This window comes from Drosophila albomicans, chromosome 3, assembly GCF_009650485.2.
Source record: "Drosophila albomicans strain 15112-1751.03 chromosome 3, ASM965048v2, whole genome shotgun sequence".
NCBI lineage: Eukaryota > Metazoa > Arthropoda > Insecta > Diptera > Drosophilidae > Drosophila > Drosophila albomicans.
Window position 1 is genome coordinate 15,156,403 of NC_047629.2, and position 20,876 is coordinate 15,177,278.

General features: G+C 39.9%; 1 protein-coding gene across 20 annotated transcripts in view; it reads right to left on the reverse strand.

Annotated features, from left to right (window-relative positions):
* Window positions 1-20,876, reverse strand: part of LOC117568858 (pneumococcal serine-rich repeat protein) — an 87,120-nt gene that overhangs the window by 12,691 nt on the left and 53,553 nt on the right. The window lies entirely within an intron of this gene.

Below are 20,876 nucleotides of genomic sequence, written 5' to 3' on the forward strand. Positions count from 1 at the left end.
AATGGAAATTGGAAATCAAAGTGAATAGCGAATACAAAAAGAGCTGCAAATAAGCAAATAAAGAGAAAACCAGTTGCAAAAATCAAATGAAATTGCAGATTTGCGCATCGTTGCTGCAAATTGAGTCAATTGGACACACAGGCAGCTGCTACAAGTTGCATCTATGATAGTTGGTATCCATATCAAGAGCATTATCTGTGTTGCACAAATAAAATCAATAGTTTTCATGCTTCCCTTTCAGCTCTCTGTTGCATTTTATTGCAATCATATTAAATGGTATTTTTCATTAAATTAATTTTTTTTTCGAAATTGTTCATATGTACGTATTGTTATTTATAATTAATTATTTTTTTGAAGTGTTTAAGCTGAAATAATATATTTATATTATAAATCCACACCCACTTAAAATAAAAGTATTATTTAATACAAAATACCAAATGTATACTAAGTAAATACCATTTCTCGTTGTTTCGATATTTCGACTTGCTGTCATTCAAATCGAAAAAGAAAACATGATTGATAAGCTACCTGTATTTTAATATACCAAATATATTTAGCTATTGGTATGCCAGTATTTGTTTGGTATTTTTATACCCGCTACCCATAGGATAGAAGGGTATTATAACTTTGTGCCGGCAGGAAATGTATGTAACAGGTAGAAGGAGGCATCTCCGACCCTATAAAGTATATATATTCTTGATCAGCGTCAACAGCCGAGACGATATAGCCATGTCCGTCTGTCCGTCTGTCCGTATGAAACACTGGATCTCAGAGACTATAAGAGATAGCATTTGTTATGTTTGCACGCAGATCAAGTTTGTTTCAAATTTTTGCCACGCCCACTTCCGCCCCAACAAATCAAAAAAATCGAATAACAAGCGTAATTTTAAAGCTAGAGTTGCGAATTTTGGTACATACAATAATTACTATAGTAGTTATGATTTCTGAAAATTTGGTTGCGATCAGATAGAAATTGTCGAAGTTATTAAAGAAATACTTTTGTATGGCTAAAACGCCTACTTACTAGGGGTCTTAGTTGCTTTGGATGACAGTCTGGTATATTGCGTCGTCGATGGTATATTTTGAATGCGGTGCTTTATCGATATACCAAATATACCATTTGGTATATTTTTAGTGTTTTTGCAGTATATTCAGTATATTTTGAGAAAAATTCCGCAAAATATATTTCTTTTATTCAAAATGGTTAGCGGGTATATCACAGTCGAGCACACTCGACTGTAGCTTTCTTACTTGTTATTTTATATATTTAAAGTACATAATAATACCGCACTGTTTTGCTTTCAGAAAACACTCGAATGTAGTTTTTCTACTAGTTCGAATAAAGTAAGTGTTAAAAAATAATTTCATTATTTAATACAAAATACATTCTTTTAATCTACTGCTCGCCATTCTCCGGTTTAAAATCAATAACTTGGTTTTTTTAAACGCTATAAATTCTTGTATATATTAAAATATATTTGTATATTTTTTGTTAGTAATCAGATTACGAAACTTTTTTCATATTTCAAACAAAAAATAACAATTTGAGCTTGTAATCTTATTAAGCCGTAGTTTAACCTTAGTTTCATTTTCATTTTTAGTGTAGTTTGGTTTATTTATGTTTGATGTACACTTTATAGCTGTGTGGCAGAGACGATGGCTCAATTCCCGGTTGAGCACTTGGTCACGTAGCGTGCAATGTGAGTTAATCGAATTTAATCTATTTGGCTGCCAAACTTTGTTTGTCCAGGGCATTTCAGAGCACGCCCATTTAGGAGTGAGGAATGAGGAGTGAGAGGGAAGCCGTAAATGGCGGATGGTGGATACTGAATGCCACTAACTCTTTGGCAACACAATTCATCATTTCGCAATACCTTTGAGCCGGGGAATTGTAACGTTTTGCATAATTTAAAGCGACAGGCCACAGTCGTAGTCCACATCATGGCTGCTGCTGCTGTTGATGGAGTGAGGACTGCTAGTCCTTTGCTACTGTCACTCACAGTGTTAATTTTTCAAAGCTCATTGATGGATGAGTGCGCCAGTTGACATTTATGTGCCTAGGCCACACACACACACACATACATATATATACAGCGAGTGAAGTCGGGGAGGGAAGCTGTTCAAAAATTAACGCTCTGCGACTTGAAACTTGCTCGTGCCCGCCCCAAAACGAGTTAAACATATTAAAATTTGCTTATGCAAAAGGTAAAGAATGAAACCAGCTTTCCCACCCACACACACACATACACTGAGAGAAAAACCCTAAGCAGAGAGTCTATGCGAGTGTGTGAGTGAGGCGAAATGCTCAGAAGACATTTAACATCACGTACTTTAAATATGTTTAAAAGAGCTTAAGTGAAATGAAATGTGGCGGCCGTATATAAAACAGCTGTGAGAGCGTATTATATACATACACACACATACATTACACACACACACTCATACACACATACTCTTGCATGCAGCAGCAAAAGAAACAATGAAGAGTACAATAGGGAATCGCATGTGTATATGACAGCGTCTGCCACTGGCAGCTCTAAGAGAAAGCGGGAAGGAGAGACAGACAAAGAGAGAGCGAGAGAAAAGTAGAGAATGTGTGCAGAGTTTGGAGGCGCAGATCCTGACGAGGATATTACCATTGCCGTGGCTACGAGCTTGTGTCCTTTGTCTTTGCCCAGAGACTGGAACACAACCAAATGAAGCTTTACTTTGGACTCGTTTGAGAATTCTGTTTCTGTTTCTGTTTCAGTTTCAATGTCTCTATGACTGTGTCTGCTTTAGCCTTAGCTTCAGTTTCAGATTGAAATTCAACAGCAGACGCAACACAGCAACAGCAACAGTAACAGCAAGAGAAACAGCAGCCACACTTGTCAAATTTCTCAGCATATCAAATCTGATACGAATTAAGTGTAATTCCCAGCATGTGAACGAATTACTGGGCCACGAGCCACACAAATCCGATTTGCTTGTGATATGCTTGAGCCATCGTATATGGGAACAAATCGTAGGTTGGCACAGAGATGGCTGTTTGAAGTAAAAAGGAGGAGACGGGAAACACACTTCCATTTCCATATGTTAAACTATGATTTAAACAGCAGCTTCTACATTTCAGTTAGATACACTTGTTGCCGGTTATTGTAAGAATGACATCAAAGAGTCAAAGAGTTTATTGACATGTTATGCCTTGTGTAAGACATACTATACGATATCAAAGTTTATAAAACAACAGTCTTTATATTTGCTATTGTAGGTTAAAAATGTGTGTGTTCCAAGAATGTGTCTGATAGAAAAAACAATTTTGTATTTTTCTATTAATAGTTTCCTCAAAAATTAAATATGAGTCTAAAAATTGTATGTCTTGGCGAAATATATAACTACTCTTTAAATAATAAATACGCAATAAATTATACATATGTATATGAGATACGAGTTGAAAGCGTATTTCACATTCGTTGCCAGCACATTCTTCTGACTTGTCACACATTTGGAAAGGCACAATCATGAGCACACAATTATGAAGTGGGATTAGACTTGTTATGTTAATGTTGAGCCTTGAGTTGAAATTGAATTTGGAAAGTGAATTTCAACCGAAATCAAAATGTTAAGTAGACTGCGAACTTATTGTAAATGGCAAAAGGGAATTATCGTAGTAAGCTCTTAGCTGATACTTAATTATTCTCATTCATTTTCTTATTTCTGCTAGTCATTCAATTAAAGTCAAAGCCATCACTTCTCACAATTTTATTTTACTGTAAGTTATTTTTTTTTTAAATTACAGAATCTTTTTCCATATATTATTTTATCTTTTTATATATTTTGTATTATCATTTTCAATTAAGTTATTTTGTTTGAAATGATATTTTACACAATAATAAAATGATTTTCCTTAAAGAATGTTTTGTTGCTTTATTAATTTTAAATTTATGCATAACATATGTTTTGTTTCTTTTTGTGTTTTTACTTTCTTCTGTCCGCTCAGTATTTATCACCTGTCTTATAAAATTTATTTTATGTATTTTTATAACCATTAGTCTTGTTTATTTTCCATTGCTATGGAAATTGAACTTGATAGACTCTAAATGTTGAATGGCATTGCGACTAGTGGAGGAAAATCTCAGTCTCAGTTTCGGTTACCAAATTGTCAGTTTTCACTTTGCACAACTTTTATGGTTCTTCAAATTATTTATTTTTTATTAGTATTAGTATTGTTTATTATTTCTCTATTTATTTTGTTTCACTTATATCTTTTGTTTATTTGTGGTTCTAATTTATTTGGCAATATAAAATATTTTCTATTTATTTTTAAAAACATAAGTCGTGTTTATTTCCAATATAATCTAAGTTGATATTTTAATTGCGCTTTGTGGTGAAATCTCAGCTTCCTAATTTAAAATGTTCGCATCGATAATGTGGGTCGACTTTAAAATTGTGTTTGATGTGCGTGCTTCGCCATCAAAATCCACAAGCATCAGCAAGATTGCAAATGAGTATGTCATCAAATGCGGTTTCTGTGTGCCGTAAAAATGATGTCTACCCTGTGTGTGTGTGAGTTGGTGTGTGTGTTTTAAGTGTTCTATCGCCATGGTAGATGGTAGAGAGAATCTGCTGACAGACTATTTGTTCTGGTGCTGCATATCCACACGAGTAGAATGAGTACTTGAAGCATATCTCATACTATATTATCTCGAGCACATTGTGGAGAGGAGGCAGACGCCTTAATTGGCATAAACAATGGTTAATTAACATAAAACTAACATTTCGAACCGACAGCAAACCCAATTTAAACAGTCATACGTGCGTAATTAAGTCCGTCTCCCCCATCGCATTGGCCATTTGGGGATTGGGGCGCCCTTCCTCAGTCTCTATCTCTGTCTCTGCTTTGGTCTCTTTCCCTCTCTTTGTCTTTTGAACCATCTAGCAATGTGTGTGTGTGTGTGTGGAGGTCTGGGAATGGGTTTATGCTGAAACTCAATCCGCATCGGTTTCACAGTGAAAGTGGCATTAAACGCACGAATAGTCAGACCTCGATGATTGTTGACTGTTCACTGTTCACTGTTAACTGCTGACGGCTGTCGACTGTTGGCTGTTGGCTGAAGGCATCTCTCTCTCAGCTTCCTGGCTGACTGTTTCGGTTTCTGTTTCGTGTGAAGTGTAAGCAATTAATTGCGTTTAACGGCAAAACCCAAAAGTTCACCGCATCACAACCGCCATTATGGTAAGTGGTGAAGTGAAGGTTGCGGCAGTCGTCGTCATTTAATATTATTAAATCCACGCATATAAATGTACGTGAGCGAGCGTGGCTCTGGCTGAAGGTCTCTCTTAATGGAACTATTTGATTTGCACACTCTCGCTTCGCAATCCGATTAAATGCCAAAGAGATGGTCTTCAAAAATTCTCACACGGAATGCTTGACATGCTCGATTTTTGTTGTTCTTTAGCTGATGTTTGCACAATTAAAATGCTTGCATACACACACACACACACACACAAACTCACAGTCGAAGCTAAACCACTCTTGGCAATTTCTTTAGCTGCGCCTGCAGTTATGCAATATTATTTTAAAAACACATTCCCTGCTGCTTTGCTGCTGCTGTCAGAGGCACAGCCAACACACAGAAAAGCAGCGTCTGAGGCATTTGTGAGTTTCCATTTAATTTGAATTGTTTTGTTAATGGCGAACATTTTTGTGCGCTTCACTGCACAGTGCACTGAACAGCAGCAGCAGCGGAGAGCTAACTGTATATTGCTCAGGGCCACGCCCTGTCCATAAGCTTATTAAGTGCGCTTAGCTCTTTAATAAACACTCATTGAAACTTTCGAGCACAGCCGAAAGTGCAGTTCAAAAAGCTGTGGCCACATTATTTTCTGCAACATGCTACAAACGAAGGCAGTTGCGGCAAGCGAGCGAGCGAGCGAGAGGAATGTGGCAAGGACAAATCTAAGCGAAGCAAATACAAACTGTAAAATGAGTGTGCAGGGGGAAGGAGGAAGGAGAACGGAACGGAACGGAACTATGACGCCTTCGGGTGGTAAATTCAATTAAATAACTGGGCAAAAGTTTCACAACTTGAATTCAACGTCTTGAAATGTTTTGGATACAGTTTGACAACAATTTATACTCACACACTTTTACATTCTTACACGCTGTTTCGTTTCGTTTTGTATTTTGTTTGCAGCTCGCTGTCATTTTGTACAAATAAAAAAGAGAGAAGAAAAGTTTTTCAACATTTTTGTAGCATTCGCACAAAAGCATTTGTAGAACCGACTGTGCGCAACACTGAGGCACCGAGAGGCACCGAGTGAGGTGCAGAGGAGGCGACCATCCACCTTCGTGGGTCCGGGTGCATTTTTGATGGATTGTCGAGCTGTGCTGGCCAGGGCAAGTTTTTTTGAACTGAGAGTAAATCTCAAAAGTTTGGCAAGCAAAATGAGCGCAAGCATTCTTAGTCAGTTTGCTAAATGAATTTACAGGACCACAAGCTGCTTAACTGCCGAGCTGAACTGAAGATGGAATGAGGTCGTCTCCTTCTTGGAGCTAAACTTAAGCCGAAGCTCATTTTATTTCACTTATCGCCTGGTCACTGCTCACTGGTTGGGTAATGAAAAGCATGGCATAAACTTTCATTTGACCAGATACATATTGTGCAAACAACATTTCGAAGAAACAGCAGAAAACCACAAACTTGCCTCGACAGCTGCTTTATCAGCTGCAGGCTCATGACTCTCTCTCCCTCTCTTGCTTTCTCTCTCTCTTTCTGTTGCTGTCTCCAGTGTCTGCTTGTATTGACTGTATTCTTGTTTATGGCTCTGAGCGTGCTTCTGTTTATATAATTGTTTGTCTTATTGTCGTTCTCTGTCCTCGTCCTCGTCGTCGTTGTCTTTCTCTGCTGTTTGCACATTTCCGTTAACTTTTCCGTGATGTTTATGTTTATACTGCATGCTCCGAAATCCAAATGGATTATGCCAAATTGTTGTTTAATACCGCTTTCAATTAGACTTGATAGCCATTTGAGCATATAAATATGCAGACGCACTCAATTTTGGCCACAGAGATTTGTGCTATTTGAATGAACAAGCATTTGAGACTGCTGAGATGTCCTGTATACAAGGAGTATACCCCGTGATTATAATAGTGATAGACACTTTAGAAGATTGCATTTCAAAGAAAAAATGTTTTCAAGCGCGGTATCGAATGAGTATTGAAATTATCAATATATCTTATATCCAATTATTTCCAACAGTTAAAAAAACAATAATTTAAATCAATTTAAAAAATAAAGCTACACTTTTCTTTGATTTCAATCGCAATTTCAATCTCTTTAATATATAAAGCAGGTTATTGATAACTATTCAATTTAGGGATAGAAAAATAGAATTTTTTGCCAATGAACAAAGCTACCAAATTTTTTTCTTCTTTCAAAATTTCAATTCCGGAATGATGATTATCATTAAAATTGTTTTATAAATTATAAAGCCAATAAACGGCAACACAGATCATACTTACTATAGTATTTACTATATGTATAAACAAATCGTCTCAGAAATCGAAGTAAAATTACGCTTAACAATTTGCTAATTAATATACAAAAAGATACTGTGTTGACGCCCTTAAAAGTTTCCAAGTTGAATGCTAATAAATCTGGGCTAAAAGCTACTTTTTGATCAAACTAATATAGAATGCATATTAGCAACATTTGAATTACAATTTGCATAAATTTGACATAGTATCCCTAATTTGCTTGGCAGAGACAAAAGACATATTCAGATACGTGCATGGCTTCAGCATGTGTATCTATATATATAACCCTGTAGAATGTGAGATGGAGGCAAACGCATGGGAGTCATTATTTTGGCATTGAGAGTGGAAGTGAATAACAATGCGAATGCTTCATTAAATGACGTAGCACAACAGGAAAGCTCAGCAAAGGACACACAACGAAAAAAGACAAAAAGGGCCTGTCATTGCCAATATGGCATATATAGTCTAATATATATTTTGAGAGTTCGCCACGAGTTTATTTTACCGCAACGCATTATATTTGTGTGTTGTATCGAGGGGGAAAAGACAGACAGGAAAGAGCCAGCTGCGAAACTTGCCAGATACATATATCTGTATATATCTGTTTGCTGTCTATTTTGGTTTGCACTCGTTGCCCACATGCCACATGCCACATGCGTGGCAACTTTGGCGGAGTTCCATGCGCGCTGTCCCCAAACCCAAACTAGATTGATCAAGATTTGTGTGTGTGTCGCTGTTGTCGTTTGCTTGCTTGTGTTTGTCTTAGTGTTTATGTTTATGTTTACAATGTAACCTGACAGTTTCAATTAATTGATTTATGTGTTCGAGAATTTGGCAATTTCGTCCACTCTCTGCCGTTAGTTTGCTTCGTGCTCTGTTCTCTGTTTCCGCCCTCTGCCCCGCCTTCTATTGTTTCGGCCTCTGCAGCTGATTAAATGCCAACTGCAATAAGCGCAGCGAACCAATTGCAATCAGCACGTACATGTGTATGTGTGTGTGTGTATCGAGAGAGTGTGTGTGCCATATATTGCGATTACCTGCCACGCCCGGTTGCGTTGCCTGGCATTAATCAATGCACAATTTTTCATAATAAGTCAGCAGCAGCTGTGGTACAAAAATTGAAAATGCCAGCCGCAATCAGTGGTTTGTGTATGTGTGTGGGTATGTTTGTGTGTGTGTCCTTGGCAGGACAACGGCACATGACTTTAGCAATTGATATTTGGGTCCATTGATTCATTTATGTCGTATAATTTGACAACATAAATAAATTAGGCCAAGCTGGCAGCCAAGAGGGCAGAGGTGGAGACGGAGACTAAAGCAGAGGTAGAGGCTGGGGCAGCACGGTTGATGTATTGAAACAGCAAAAGGTAAACCGTTGGCGGATATTGGCAAGGCAACAGGAAACGCAGCACAAAATACAAGAGAGCGAAAAACAACAAGCGCAAAGCGAAAAGCGGAACACAAAAAGCGCGCAAGACAAAAGGCAGCAACGAGGGGGAGCCAGAGGGGGTCAGAGGGAAGTGAGAGGCAGGCAGGCAGGTAGCAGTGACAGTAGAAACAACATGCCGTGTCCCAGCGGAAACGGAAATCTCAGGTGTTTGCTTTGCGTTCAACATGAAGCAGTCGAGCAAGCTAGCAAGTAAGCAGAAGCAGCAACATCATCATCATTATGAGTTGCAGATGACGAGGTTCGTGTTGTAGAAAACTAAGGTTACACTTAAAGCTACAGTTTCGGCTAATTAATCTTGTTAGAAAAAGCGAGTGGAAATTGTCTCCAAGCACTCGCACTCGCACTCACATGCGTTGACATTCACATTCATACTTCAAAAAGATGAGTACTTAAAGTAAGCGCCTTCTAAATGTTGACGGCAATGGAATGGATGATAGCTGCTGTTCCTCCAACTGCTACTGCTGCTGCCGGTGATGCCAGTGATGGCAGTGATGGTGACGTTGACGTGAATGACGTGATGAATGTCCCAGCATTTTGACGAATGCGTCCTGTTCGCTGCCACGACGCTGGGCACATGGCACTTGGCTGATCTCCACTCTACTCCACTCCACTCCATTCTACACAGCGGCCAAACGGAACATGCGAAACAATTTCAAGTGTCGTCATTGCCAGTTGAGCGCTCTATCATACATGCGCATGTTCATTTTGTTGCCAGCTCTCGCTGCCCCGCTGCCACGCTCCCCCGCTTTCACTCATCCGCTAGCTATCTAGCCAGCGAGGAGATACCTTTAGCCAGCCAGGATATATGGCAATGATGCGGAACGCCGACTGACATCCGCTTGCAGTTTGTCAACACGACAGCGGAGCCAACGAACGCGCATAAAAATGAAGCAGCAGCAACAGCAACAGCAAAAAAATCGCATAGATAAAATAATACGCTGCGTATACGTAATATTTTTTTGGTACACTGTGCACGTTCTATGCGCTATGCGCTATTGTTAGCTGATAGCTTCAAATGCTTCACTGCTCGCTTATTCCTTTTGCATACGTAAGCTGATTATGAACATGCTGGAATAGTTTGCAGCTCGTCAAAAGGGATTACCATATGCGATAGCAGCGAACGAGGACGAACAAAATCTCTATGAATTAATTGAAATGGTTTAATTGATTTCTATTAAATGTCTCAGCGACACTAATTAAAATGTTTGCTCATTATTAAGCTGCTGCCCATTATAATTGCTGCTCGGCACCTGCCGCTCGATTAAAATGCAAATGTTGTTTTATGCATCTAATGAAAACATTTTCTGAATAATTGAATTCTCATAATCACATTGCCAGCATAATTAGAAATGCAAATATTTGGCTTTGGCTGCAATTTAAGTACAAAGAAATGCGCTTGCCAAATCGTTTTTGTGTGCTTGCTTTGTCCATCGAACCAGAAGCTATCATTCGCTGTAAATCGACCAAATCGACCATCAAGTGAGCGTCAATCAAGCGCACCATCAATATTATCTGTCATATGGTCTAAATTAGCCATCCAGCCAGCCCAGGGGAGGGGTCTGAGGCACATGTCCTGCATCTCAAATGCTGCGTTAAAATTGGCAACAGTTAAACGGCAAATAAATTGGAATTGGTAATACAATTTCGACACAAACATGTTTGCTGTTCTTGTTGCTGTTGTCGGCCAAGAACGAGAGAGACGAGAACTGAGAGAACTGAGGATGGATGAATGATGGTCAAATGTAATCTGAGCGGCAAGTTGGAAATGTAATTTGAGTGCAAATTACATTCGAGTTGAAAATTAGCACAGTTATCAATCTGTGCGAGTGTTAGCCACCAGACAACGAGTGCAGATTGTGTGTAGATAGATGTGTGTGTGTGTGTGCGCCTGGCAGCATATTAATGTGCAACTACAGTGAGGCACACTGTCTGGCCAATGCCTTGCCACAAATGGCACAACGTTGACAACACACTGAGTTTTAAAATTCATGAATTTCTGTGACCCGAGTCCTGCACCTGTCCAAACTGAATGCTGAATACACCGCAGAGCATGAGAACGAGATCGAGAGACTTTCTCTCTAGTCTGTTTACATTCAATTTGTTGGGCAAGAATGCAAATCATCTGCTGACCCAACACAATCCAATTGCTGTTATTATTAAAATGAGCTAAAAAACAACCACAATGTGCCACCAATATTTCTTTTGCTCTCTGCATTTCACCTGTTGTCCTTGCGATGCAATTAAAAACAAAATAAGCAAAGGGTAGAAAATGTATGCAATTTTAATATCGCATTTTGCAATGCGGTTCTTAAATAGTTGCATAATTGATAAACCCATTTGCCGGGAGTGAAATGCAAATTATTTTTATTAAATGTTTTTGTTGTGCGAATAACAAAGACAAATGAAGCAAACACACGCACAGAAATAACAGAGTTAACACACACAAACAGAAACACAAACACGACGACTGTGAAAAATCATTCAAAAACATGACAGCATGAATTCTTTGCGCAACATTTTGATTCGTATTTATGAAATGTTTTTGCCATCATCGTTGTGTGTGTGTGTGTGTGTGTGTGCGGCCTTGCCACAGTTGGGCATACTGAGCGTATGATTAATTGGCACATTCGGCTCGTAATTTACAGACACCAAAATGCAATGCATGTTGAAATGTTTGCTGCTTAAATTTTCCCCCAATCCAATCTGACCAATCGCCAGATATTGTATGTGTTTGTACTGCACAAACACATGTGTTACGGTCACATGAATAACCTGTGTAATTCTCGGAACACTATGTGTTATATCTGTGCTCTTTGACCAGTTCGGGATTGCGTTGCCAATGCTTCAGTGACTGTCTCCATTGCAGCATATTTCGATAGGTAAATACAAATATCAGATACGATATCAGAAGATGGAATAACTTTCGGCATTGAATTCAACAACTTTAACATTTCACATTCATGTTTTAAACATTGAGTTCCATGTAAATCCTTTGAATAAAAACGACATAACATACCATTAACATAGCTGCATTTTCTAATATAAGATTACTCAACATGGAACAGTTTTGCAACAATGCTTGTTATCGTAACAAACTTAAAAACTTTCGACTTTTTCGCTTTAGTTACAGTTGTTGTTCTAGCTGTTTTCTGTTTCGTGTTATGTTGTGTTGTGTTGTGTTGTGTTGTGTTGTGTTGTGCAAAGGAGCTTAGCTCCAGCTTAGTCACAAAAGTCAGATAAAGTTATGTACATGTGCTTTATGGGGAACTTTTCATTAACTAAGCAACGTATTAGTTATGCTCTTTACGTAATTACGTATACGTACGGTTGGGCGAGTTTTCATGCTAATAGAGTTTGTGTGTTGTCTATCTATGTGTGTGTGTGTGTGTGTGCGTGTCTGTCCAGTCAATCTTACCTGACATGCCACCTGGTCTTAGTTTTAATCATATTTGCACTTCTCGACAGCACAACTACGTGCCGTAAATATATATTTTTAAAAATGCACATTGCCAAATGACATGCATATAAAATGTAAAAAATATTCGTATTACACACAGAGCTCAGCTCAGCGGATGAAGTAGGGGACGCGCATATTACTTGTAATGAATAAATAAACATACACACACTGCGAGTGCTCGAATACTAACAGTAAATGCATGCATGCTCCATGGAGTAGTATTCGAAATAGTTTTTATACCCGCTACCTATAGCGTAGAAGGGTATAATACGATTGTGTATAACAAGAGACAACTCCAAGCATATAAAGTGTATATATACATTTGATCAGTATTTGATACTATATCAATATACCTAATATATCATTTGGTTGATAATCTGGTATACTTTGCACTCTGTGGAATATTTTAATCGTAGTACATTAATATGAATAGTATAACCTTTGGTATTATTTTTTGTATTTTTCGGTATATTAATGTAGTATATTTTAAAATGAATACCGCTCTGTTTTACTTTTATCCGAAATTGGTAGCCGGTATCTGACAGTCGAGCACACCCGACTATAGTTTTCTTACTTGATTCATATTTCAACTGGAAGGTTGTTTCGTTTGCCACGCGCAAATAGTTGACATTTTTCATTTGCATCCATATCAATTCGGTTGGCATTTTTCATTCTCGATAGACTGACGAAAGCTCTGTGCATGGAAGAGGCGCGTTTGATGATGCCTGAGTGAGCGAGTTATGGATACAGTTATGGTTATGGTTATTGTTATCGTATCTGGTGGCGCAAGCAAATTAAAGACTCGCACTCCCCCATCTCTCATTCTCTCGCTCTGTGGATATGTGACATATTGACACTTGCCAGTTACGAGAATTTCTCATTTTTGTGTTGTGACAGCAGGATGCCATCCAGTGGAGAGAGAGAGAGAGAGAAGAGAGCGAGAGAGAGAGAGAGAGAGAGAGAGAGAGAGTGTGTATCGCTCACTTGACTTGTTTATTGCATTGTTGTTGCACTCAAATTGACTTTTGCTGTTAATACTTACTACACAACTATACTCTCTAGCATCATATATATCATGGCTAGTGAATTACTCTAATCATCCAAAGTACTCTCACACTCCACCTCCTCCCCCGCCGCTCGCTCTGCATTGCATAACAGGCAATCTTTGAAATGGATATTCATTTCATTTTTGCTCCTTCTCTCAGATTTGTTTGTTTATTTGCCCGGACTTGCCTTGCCTTGCGTTGGAGGCTTGTTGCAGGTGCGCGTGAAGGGAAGGGAAGGGAGCACAGAGTGGCTGCAGTTTATTTGCCCTTTCGCCTGGGGAGGCCCGACAGGATCAAGTTGTACGTGTAGTGAGGAATGTTATCAGCGCTTTATTGAATTAATCAATCAATTTGTAGCAAGGCGGCAAGTGAATGAATGAATTGCCAAGGCAAATCAAACAGAAACAGAAATTCAATTGCCTGTTCAGCCAGCTTTAACAGTTTGCTTGAGTGGCTTTCAACTATTGAAACAGCATTTGATTTATAACCTGCCATCGAAAAAAAAAAAATAAAAATAGTAGTAGAGATATATATATTTGACTCATTATGAGTCTCTTTGGCAATTTAACAATTTGTAAATAATTAATTTTCAATTATGCAAGTGTAACAAGAAAAAAGAACGTGGCAAAATCCATTAACACGCACATGACGATGATGAGAACGAGAACGGGAAAAACAAGCAACAGCAAATCAACCAGCTGCTGTTTGAATACGCCTCAACTATCCTTTTCACTCCACAATCAACATAGATGTGTGTGTCTGTGTGTGTGCGTGTGTGCGTATTTGTGATGCTGTTGTTTATGTTGCCATAATTATACGCAAAAAGTGCTGCGGGCGAATAGCAGACTGGGCTCAACACAAACACAAAATATACGCTACAATTACTAAAACCCAGTCGCAATTCAGCTCTCTCTCTCTCTCTCTCTCTCTCACTCTCTGTCTATCTCTCTCTTTCTCTACAAATCCCAATCCCGACCGCAATCCCAAGCCGGAGCCCAAATCGACCCCTATCTGACCTGATGCCGAGGCTTGCCCTTTTTTCTTCTGCTGTTTTATTTTTTTTTGCGTTGTTGTCGATCGACAGAACGCATTTTGGGTCATGAGAATATGGCTGCTGCAGCAAAGATTGTCAAAATACTGGGCACACACACAACCACACAACGAAGTACACACGAGTATTTTGGATACATATGTATGGTAGTCTCTCTTTCGTAGTCGTATATCACACACAAAAGCTGTTCGTGTGGCACAAAGTAAAACGTAAAATTGTTTTTCTTTCTTTCGGTTATTTTTTTGCGTTTCTCGTTTTTGTCCCTTGCATATCTATGAGTATATGTGTGTGTGTGTGTGTGTGTGTTTGGTTACTCCTGTTTATTCAGTTCGTTTCGGGCCGTGTTTGGTTGGTCGCCTGTTGTTTGTTTTGGAGGACGCAGAGCTACCGAAGAATACCCAAACGCACATTTGGCACAAAATGAAATTGTGAAATGCAAAATTAAAGCATAACATACAGAACGTTCGACAACGCCATCAACATCGACATCGACATTTTGGCATTGCCAATTTTAGTTCTGGCTAAAACGCGAGCTATTTGTAGCCGTAACATGAGTCGATGACATTTTTGCCCAAAAAAAGCAAAACTCACATTTCAACAGTATGGGAAGCAGGACGGTTGTTTAAAGTGCTTCGGATAGTCAGGAAAAAATAAAAACATCACGTTTCGATTTAGTCACGGACGTCGCTTGATGTGTTCAAAAATAGTCAACTAATGGATTGTCTGACAGATATGGAAAGTGAATAAATGTTATCACAAATAGTCGCTACAGAAATATTGATTGCTGCAAAATAGAGTACATCAATCAATCACGAATAGATGTGTTGCTGGTAATAGAATTGCTTTTATAAATATTTAAGCTTTTCGTTATTGTTTTGAAATTATAATTTCATTAATAAATGTCTGTGCCTAATTTACGAACATATGTAGAAAACTTCTCGCTACACTTTCAAACTAGTTTCAACAACATTTAAGTTAAATCTTAGTTTCAGTTTTCAGCCCGACTACAAAGCATAGCAAAGTGTACTGTGTGTGTGGGTTTTGCATCTTTGGAATGCTCTCGTAGTCAGTTAACCAACAAAACATAAATCAAAAATGCTGCTGGCTGCTGGATTTCCAAGGCTTTCAAGGCGAAAGTCAACAGTTGTTGTGCTGAGGCACGACAATGCCAGGAAATGCCTTCAGCGTCATGTGGGCGTGGCACTTTTAGCTGGGTAAAAAGTGCCAACTTTGGCCCAGAAACCGAAAATAGGAGGCGAAAAGAAGCGAAGAGAAGAGAACCTTTACTGCTGCTGTTTACATTAAAAGCTTTTTAATTTGTATTCTAATTTCAATATTTGCTTGTGCATAACAATAAAATGAATTTGTATCCGAAAAAGGGATAGCTGAAGCCGAGTATGAAGCTGAAGAAGGGATCTAGGACCCGCCTACCCGCTTACTTACCCCTTATCAAGAGTCAAGAGCGTTGCTGCAAAACGGCACATAAATATGCAAATGGCATTAGGCCATGTAGCGTGACTTTTGGCACGTTTAGCCAAAAACGCACAAAACATTTCAACGAAATCGAGTTTAAGCTCACACACCTGAGAGTGTGTGTGTGTGAGTGTGTGCGGGGGAGTGAGTGCTTCTGATTCTGTATGTAAAGTTGCTAAAAACATATTAAAAACTTTGCAGCTATAAATGCACATGTTGCGTTTGTTGTTGCACGCTGCGTATGCGTAATTTGCACTCCGGGGCGTCAGTAAGTTGGCTCAGCTGGATAGAACAGCATGTTTGCATTACCACCCACACACATACACATACACACAACACTATCTTTGTGTTGCTATTGCTGGGATGCTTGCAAAGTGGTTCCATGAAACCGCAGGCGGTCAGCCTGGTGACGCATCAAACTCGTGCATCGAGTGAATTGTCAACGACTACGACTACGATTACGACAGCGGCAATCGGCAGGTTGTGCTCGGAAATCTGTTTGAAAGGTCAAACAACAGATTAGATGACCTGTCAGTGGCATCCGCATTCTTCTCGACAACCAACATCATCGTTCTCGTTCTCGTCATCGTCATCGTCATGTGCTACGGAAATGTTGGGCTTGATGTTGATGTGATGACGTTGCTCTCTGATGACCACAAATTGATATCGGCCAAATGGCAGCTGGCAGCCACCGAAACAACTTTATCGACCATTAGAGGAAAGGTTCAATCATAGTAGTAGTTGTAGTTTTTTTTTCTTTCTATAGCTGAGATTGTTATTGTTATGAGCGTGCTCTGCTCCCTTGACTGTGTAGATCAATTGACAAACCTCGGTTGACAGATGTCAGCGAGAGTTTGGAATGCGATGGCGCAACTCTAGAGTATTGTTAGCTGGCAGCGGAAATGTGAGATACCCAACGGAAGGTGGTGACTTTTGACTTGTGACTATCTGACTGACTGACTTGCTGACTCACTGACTGACACTGACACTCTTCGACCCAATGTGTCTTTATTTAAATACTCACACACTCGTAGTCGGAAGTGTAGACTTTGAACCAGTTGAATCTTTCATGATTTATGCATATTAAAATTGCCTTAGTGCTATCCCTTTTTTTTTGAGTGTGTGTGTGCATACAACTTTTGCCCTAGTACAAAGTTTTTTGCTTTGTACGTGTAGCTAACAGAAGGAACGTCCGATTACAATAGCTGGGTGTGGCTGGAGTAAACATGAGCTACTTCTACTACTTTTTCTACAATTGCTGCTGCTGCTGCTGCTGCAAGCAGAGCGCAACTTTCTTTTTGAAGGCTTGTGCAGACCGTGAAAGAGCGTGCTTGTGCTCGTATTTGCCCAGCTCTTATTGAGTTAAACAGTTGTGAAGCAGCCCGTAACAATCTAAAGAGGGAAATGTGAGCAGCCAGCAAGTTTTCTGCGACTTTCTTCGACTTTCTTCTCTGACTTTTCAACTCAAAGTCATTGTGTTGACTTAAATTGCTTGGCGCTTCAAAATACGGTACACACGCACAAAAAGACAATGCGAGTCTTAAGCTCCTTTGTCAATGTCAAAACAACTAACTACAAGTATAACTAAGATACACATACGACTCTATATATAATACTATTTGTTTGGCACTTTAAAAGTTAATTAAAAACAACTTAAACGATATATGTGTGAATTGCATGCGACAGCTGCATCAATTAGCGAACCTTTGACCGCCAAGTTTTAGCATTCGTGTCCAATTTCCAAGCCCAACGTCAACTTCGCTGTCACAAAAGAAGCGCGCACAAAGCGCATATTGTGAGAGACAAAGGCGTAATTGCAATCTCTCACACAGACACACACACACACTCACATGCATTTCATTTTGTGTGCACAACTAAGCAGCTATTAAGAGCGATGCATAGCAAATTGGGCGACAGTCGCCTTGAGTAGCGCACAAAAGTATGCAGCACTTTTTGGTAAGGCGGAAGTCAGCCAAGGCAAAAAAGAGGCTGTAGTTAAGGCACACAGAGTCACTCAGGTTGTGGCAGCGGGGATAATCGAGAAAGGCAGCCTGACTGGCTGATGATGATGATGAAAAGAGCTGGTCGAAAATGCAGTCGACAAGATGGCAACAAAGAGCGCACAAGAAGTGGGCCATGGGCAACAGTTTTGATTTGCATAAACAAAGGTTCAAGTGTAGCGAAAGTGGCCTCCCAAGTGGGCATGATAGGCCAACTGATTGAAGATGATGTTGCCATAGTGCTCAGTCTTTTTACCCACCTCTTACCCCCCTCGCATACCACCCTCTCAAACCCTTTTGCTCATTCCCAGTCCCAAGCCCTCAAGCCTCGAGCCCCATTCCCATTTCCATCTGTGTTTCTTTTTCTCTTTTTCTTTTTTTTACTTTGGCTGATGGAGAGCAGCTGCAGCTGCATCAAGGACGACAATCCACCTGAGCAATGGCAAACAGTAAGCAGAGAGAAGGAAAAAAAATGTGAAAGGGGAAAAGGGAAAAGGGAGCTTGGGCAATGTTGCACACTCGATTTCCTGCGCGCATGTCGCGCAAATGTTTGTCGACAACGACAACAACGAAAAACTAAGAAAAGTTGATTGTTTTCAGTTGCGTGGCGTGCGAGGAGGGGGACGGAGCGGGGTGCGGCATGCCACGGCGCAAAGTTGACGGCTGTTTGCTGTTGCTCCTGCTGCCACATAGTTATTGTTGTTGTTGCTGTTGCTGTTGCTGTTCAGCATACTTTCGAGACAGATACAAACAACAGCTGAAAAGGAGGAGGCGGAGGAAGAAGAGGAAGAGAGTCCCCACAAAATTTCCTTTTGCTGCATTTATTATAGCCTGTAATCGCAGCCTTTGCTTTCGTTTTCTGTTTTTGTTTTGCTTTTGTAGCTGCAGATAAAAATCAGCTGACGTCACGATTATACTCGGCTCTATGGCCAGCTATTTTTACACACACACACACACACACTCTAGCACACCCCCAACTTACACACACACACTTAAACAATGGCGGCCGTAAATAATAAGGAATGTGGAGAAAAAATGGGGAAGAAATACAACAAACGAACAAAAAAAACAACAAAAATAAAATCGTTGCTTCGGGTTGCGTTTCGGTCAAGGAAATGGAACGAATCCTGCCGTCCGTCCTCCTCCGCTTTGCTGGCTTTGCTGCCTGCACTCTGCACACTCTGGAGGACATTGTGCTAGTTTGTGCTGCTGTCGCAGACGTCATTTTAATCACATTGCTCTATAAAGCAGTTTGACATTTTTGCCCAGTTATTGTGAAAGTCGCAGTTCACTTTTATTTTTTTTCAATGTTTTGTTTTCCCCTTGTCGCACGCACACACACACACTAACACACACATATGCACACATATATATTGACAGTTGACAAAAAACTGGCAACATTTGCATTTGGTGGCCCACTTGACAATTCGCACTTGAAAATCTTCGTGGCGAACGCAACGAGCGAAGGGGGCAAAACATTTTTGCCAGATTTTATGATCTCTGCAAGCGTGTGTGAGTGTATGAGTGTGTGTGTTGGCTAAAAGCTTTCAAGCACATACTCATTGGCAGCGGCAGAGAAGAGGGAGCCGAGGAGAAGGGAGGCAGGCTTGGAGGCATTTTCGAAATGTGCTCCCTTATGTTAATTAAGCTTCCACTTTTCCAGCGTCAACTATTTAAAAGAAAACGCTGAGTGTTGCACTTCAGCTAAGCCATATGCAAGCGAAAAAGAGACAGCTCGGAAAAACGAGCGAGCAAGCGACAGTGAGTGATGTGGTGAAGAGGTGAACAGCAAGCGAACGAGATGAAAGCCAGCATCAAGCAGCAGCATACAATACATCAGCATCTGCATCAGCTGACATCGCGCATACAACGCGTTGTCAGCGTGCATTTGACAACGGCCTCATTTGGAAGCAGTTGTTGTCAACATCAGCCTCACATCGTTGTTTCGCATAATCAGTTTTGTTTAATCTGCTTTTTAGCCATGTGAGATTAGCGCATTATTATAGGATTAATGCACGTTTCGTGGAAATACGCGATAGAGGCAAACGTCGAGGGCGCCATCTCTGATGGGGACAGTTGTTGTCTGGTAATATCAAGGCCGCATTTTGGGAGGTCTATTGTCAACGTAAATTTTCATTCTTTCCCACTCTCTGAGTTCTAGGTGGGAAAGTGGGCGACGGAAGCTGGCAGTGCATAGATATACTATAGCGCATAAAAGATCAAAGGCCTTGAATAAAGCATCAAATAACGAGCTCGCGAAGCAGCGGCAGCAGCAGCAATCGAGGCATGATAATGAAAACTGTTTCGCGCTGTCCCGCTCCCAATTTGGCAAGTAAACAACGACCTTTTCGGTGCCGCTGACACCAAAAGAGACACAGACAGAAAGACAGAAAGAGAGCGAGAGGGAGAGATAGAATTCATAGCATGTGGCACTGTCAGGCATTTGACATGCGATTAAACCTAATTTGTCCCTGATGCCACTCAGCTGCTGGCGGGTTTCAAATGCCGCCTGCCTGCAGAATGCCAGCATTTGACCATTTGCTAAGCACTTCCTCTATGCAACATGAATTAAAGAGCATTATAAATTAAGTATTAAGCAAAAGGCAACACAGCTCAAAGATGTAAAGGGAAAATGAACTGTAATCAAATCGATCGATTTAAATGCAGTTCGAGTTTAATTTAGCTTTATGAGTGCTGAATATCTAACTATTCAAATCTGATTTGTAATGCACATACTACAGCTGCACATCTTTTGATAATTTGCAAAGTTATGACATTTATTGAATTAATTAACTTCATTGAAGTAGCCAATCAACTGATTAAAGTCAATGTTGTAATTTGCCACAGCTTAAATTAATTAATGAGTTCATATTAACCTAA